The sequence below is a fragment of the Sitodiplosis mosellana genome, unplaced genomic scaffold (genome assembly GCF_009176505.1).
Source record: "Sitodiplosis mosellana isolate CC-2019 unplaced genomic scaffold, AAFC_SMos_1.0 Smas_scaffold_66, whole genome shotgun sequence".
In the NCBI taxonomy this organism is placed as follows: domain Eukaryota; kingdom Metazoa; phylum Arthropoda; class Insecta; order Diptera; family Cecidomyiidae; genus Sitodiplosis; species Sitodiplosis mosellana.
Window position 1 is genome coordinate 4216 of NW_022595308.1, and position 5001 is coordinate 9216.

The following is a 5001-nucleotide window of genomic DNA, read 5'->3' on the forward strand; positions in this document are numbered from 1 at the left end:
GTTCGTATCATCAACAGCACTCGAACACGATCTTTGGCCAACTTTAAAATGGAGTTATAGGCGTTCAAATCGATCTTTATTTGACATCCACTTATGATAGTTACCTTTGTTAAGTTTTCTGCATATTTCAGAGCTGCTTGAATCCGCTGGATGGTGATGTCATTGCATTCAATTCGAATTTGTTCCAAATATTGCATTTCCTTTGCAAAAGTTATGAAAATTTCATCCGAAACATTGCCAACATTCAGTTTTTTCAACGATTTCAATTTCAAAATGCTTTCAGCCAAATCATCAACATATCTACTTATGGTCAAATCTTCTAAAGGCACTTCATTCTCAACCAATAGATCAAATAATAATTTCGCTGCGAATTTCGGACAATTTATTTCCAAACACTTCAATTTCCGCAGTTCCCCAATCTGCAGCATATCGCCGGGCTCTAAAAATGGACTAAAGAACATCACATGCAAAATGAGGAGACTCGGAACACTCTTGCCAATGTTCCGCAGAACTGATGATGATATTCGTTTGCAACCTTCGAGTTTGAATCGCTTCAATTGTGGATTTCGATTTAAAAACTCCACTAACATGTCATCGGTGAAACCGTGCACATTAACAAATTCGACTTCTTGAAGTTTTGGATTCGTTTGAGTAAATAATGAATCGAAATGCAACACTTTTACAAGTTTTAATTTCAAAACTTCAAGCTGTGGCTGAATTTTGAAGTTGCTGATTAAGCTCGTTTCAATTTCCAATTTTTTTAGGGCTTTAAATTGAATTTGAGCAGTGAAATCAATGTTATGGTGAATTATTACCAATTCCAATGAATTTTTGCCACAAAAATCCGCAATCATATTGAAAATATGGCCATCTAAGTCTCGGTACGTTGTATTCCATCGAATTGCTTTAATCAAATGCCCAAAAATACTCACATAACTCTTCAAACGTTCCACCGGAATCGCGTCCGAAAACGTTTGACCATCACAAATACAGATGGTTTTGAATGGCAATGGATAACATTGAATTGCATTCTCTTGAAATTGTGTGCACACCTCAGCTGCACTTAGAAAATCTCGTGCGTTTGATAAGCGACGCAAAACTTCTTGGATACAGTCGTCGTTGAGAGAGTTCAATATGTGATTCGGTGAATCTTGTGCTGGACATCCGTGACAGTCATTTGTTGTGTTGAGAGCATAAGAGGTTGTATGGTCTTTTGGCGGTTCAAACTGGGAATTCACGTCCATTGTTAAATTATTCAAGAAACGACTGCTGCCCTATGAACCACTTTCGTTTTCGTATGATTTCTGGCTGCTTTGAGTTCTTCGCAGTATTTTGAACGAGATTTTCAAGCTTTTTATGCGGCACAACAAAACAATGTTGCTATTGATTTTTTTCCCCTTAACGGTGAAATGGGAAGTAATTGGATTATTAGTTGACTCAAATGCCATCGAAACAATCGATAAGAAGTAGCATTGATTGTACGCCCTGGAAAAGAACGAAATCAATAATTCCAAACAAATTTATTCAAAAAATTATAGAAAAAGACACTATTTTTTATTCAAAATAATAATTTGGAATTTTCTTCAAAACTTGCCCAATGAACCGAAATAAAAATCTTACCTTGAAATAAATTGTTTCACTGCAAACCTTCTTAGCTACTAAAACGAATAAGTGAAATGAATTTTTACTGAATACAACCTGTGACAAACTTTGTACACAAAGTGACATATATATACACACATATGTACATGTACCTACTACATGTATTACTAAATGTATTTGAAGTGACAACAAAATGTGCTTCCACACAAACATAAAGAAATTTGTTGGGGTGTACGTGTGTAACTATTGATGTGTATTATTGTGTTATGTGTGTCATTTCGTTCGGTGTGTTCATGTTTATGGTGACTTACGGTAAATTATTCTTTTATCAATTTATATTGAAAATATTGTAAGGGTTTTCCACTCTAATTAATACTTTTTTCATAGAAACTGATGAAAAATGTGATATTTCATGGCTGGTGCCCATCAGCAGGTAATCCAATTGTTGGGAAATTCTGAGTTGAACAAACTTCGTACCACAAATGACATATCAAATGTGTAAAATTCAAATTTATTCCCTTTACAATCTATTTAAATCGAATTTTGGATTTTCCGTGTGAGTTGAAAGCGAGGATAAAATGTTCTGTGTGGCTCAAGTTGAATCGCTGACCACAATCGATTTACGTCGCCTCAATGTGCAAAATAATGGCACAGTGAAATAGTAGATCAATTCAACGATACTCAGCCCTGAAACACCCATGAACAAACCTAAAAGTCCTCCAAGGCTCGCCATGAAATCAGCCATTGTCAAAGTCTCCGTTTGTTTGAGTGCAATTGTGTTTGTTTGAATGATACTGCCCCTAGTGTTAACACTGGATATGGGGATATCAATGGTTTATAGAATTCAATTGTTGATGAATAATATTTGAGTCATAATGACTCAATCATTTGGGTTCTCAGTTTAAAATTGTTCTATGTTTACCCCTCCTTCAATTCCCGAATATTTTTCCATCGTTTGAACCTGTGATGTCTCCGTATCATAAATAATTGAAACGCAATCCCGCAAGCAATCACATTTGTTGACCTCAAAATTCGCAGAGCAATTAATGCCAGCCTCGGTATAACAATCCGAATCATCCATTGTACAAATGTTTCTACCAGCTTCGCCTGCGGAAACGAAGAAGTAAAAGCATAAAAATCAAATGATTTTGACCCAGTTCTTCTTAAGAAGATATAACTTTTCCGTACACACCGTGTCAAGGGAAAGTACCTATATAGGAATTGGTCCCGAAAACTTTTTTTTGCAAAATTAGCTAAGATCATCATTAAAATTCATGAAACGCGTAGAAAACCACTTTTTGAGACACTTTTCCGTTCGTGTGCCGTCGTCGTTGTCATCGTCGTCGTTAGTGTTTGTTAACACGATAACTCAGAAAACAATTGAGATAATCAAAATCTGGAAATGCCAAAAGTTTTGTATCCAAAAAATTAGTTTAAGTTCGTAGATCAGCCATTTTCGTTTTGACCCTGGAGTACTTGCCCTAAGAAAAACCTCAAAAAATTGACACTTTTGTATGGGAGGTCAACCGTAAATCGACTCCGATTGACTTTAAACTTTCTGAGATTTCATTTTTGGAGAAAAGATAATATTCTGAAAATTTCATGTTGATCGCACTCCTGATACTCTTCGTCGAAAGAAATTAATATTTTTAACCATTCATGCAAACATATCGTAAACCATCCAAATTGTAACATAGTTCTAATTGTAACATAGTCTTAAAATAAACCACTTTTCTGAAAAAATACAAATAAGTCATATATTCATATCGGAAGTTTTTGTCGTGATCTTCTCAAATATGATATAAAAAACAACAGTTACCCTTCAAAGTTTTGCAGAAAGTTTGTCTATTTGTTCAATTGTTACAATTTGGATGGTTTACGATACTCTACTTTTTCAAAAACCAATGTGTTAAATTGAAGTATTGGAAGCCGCCAAACGTAAAAACGATTAATTCTATTGATTATGTTTGCCTAATACTTAAAATTCAAATAAATTAATAATATTCACCCATTTGAACAAACATACTCGCCTTTTCCAACAACCAAAGTCGGAAAAACATACTCCTGTTTATTGGTATTCCAAACTAACAAAATACATACTCTTGTTTTACGCAAATTAAGGTTTTTGAAACATACTCGCCTCTAACATAGCTACAAGCAGTCAAAATACTTACTTATTTTCAAGTCGAAAGAAACTTGCTCTCTTTTTTCTTAAAACGAAATCACTGAAAAACGTACTCCACTTTTCAAAAACATAAATCCGAAAATAAACATACTCTACTCTCAATCTCACCCATAGATCTATGGGTGACATTGAGAGTATTGTATGTTTCACAGACTTTATATTGGAAAAATTATTTGTATTTGTATTTGTGTAGACTCTAGAGTGAACCAAATTCTTATTTCACTTGAAAGTGAACAAGAGCAACCAACACTGTTCAGTGTTCAACCACCAGATTGAAATTTAGATAATTTTTTATCATTTATTCTGTATTATTTATTTTCATTCTTGGATTTTGCCTACGGCAAACAAATCGCGTTCAAAATTAGCACGGATGCACGTTGAAGTCACAAAAATTTAAAGAAAAAATCCACTCTATACTAATACCTATATCGTAAGCAATTAAAAAGTCAAATAACCTGTGCTGTTTTTTTGACAGAATATTAATCGATGGTCTAACAAAGCAACAATATTGGTTTGTATGGTCATAGATTGACAAAAAAAATTAAAATTTATTCTACACTACAATCGAAAAGGGGAATCAAAGGAAATCATCCAATAATTCAGCTCAATTGGTTCAGCTATTCGTCACCTGAAAAATACACATCGATCAAAAATTCAATTCTCTTATTTTGTGAAAAAAAATGCAACATTACCATTGTTAGTGACCAATGCAATCTATCCCAATTGCTCTTCAATATTAACTTTGTTTCCTTTACCGATAAAAAGTTTGGCGACATCATCGTAACCTGAGCAATAATAATACAGATCAATGGAAAAGATCAAAGCGATTTCTTATTTAGTCAGCTTTACCATTATTAACAGCTATTTGAAGGGGTACAAGATTCGCATCATTTTTAATACCAGTATTGGCTCCTTTACGGATGAGAAGTTCAGCGATACTCCTATGACCTAAAAAGTAATTTAGATGGATGAAAAAGATCAAATCAATCTTCTTTTAGTAAAGACAAGTATCCAATTATTACCATTCTGAGCAGCCAAATGAAGAGGTGTATTATTCCAAAAATTTTTCATTTCATAATTAGCTCCTTTACTGAGTAGAAGTTCAGCAATATTCTTGCGACCTGAAAAATCATTTTGACCGATAAATAAGATCAAATCAGTCTTCTATTAGTAAAGACAAGTATCCAATTATTACCATTCTGAGCAGCTAAATG

General features: G+C 33.8%; 1 long non-coding RNA gene across 1 annotated transcript; it reads right to left on the bottom strand.

The window, feature by feature from the left end:
• Positions 1-4300: 4300 nt before the first annotated feature.
• On the bottom strand, positions 4301-4736 carry LOC129570683 (uncharacterized). The gene is made up of 3 exons (XR_008688156.1): positions 4637-4736; positions 4480-4572; positions 4301-4415 (listed from the first exon to the last, which is right to left on the bottom strand). It is a non-coding gene; the product is annotated as an uncharacterized LOC129570683 (long non-coding RNA).
• Between the last annotated feature and the right edge of the window lie 265 nt (positions 4737-5001).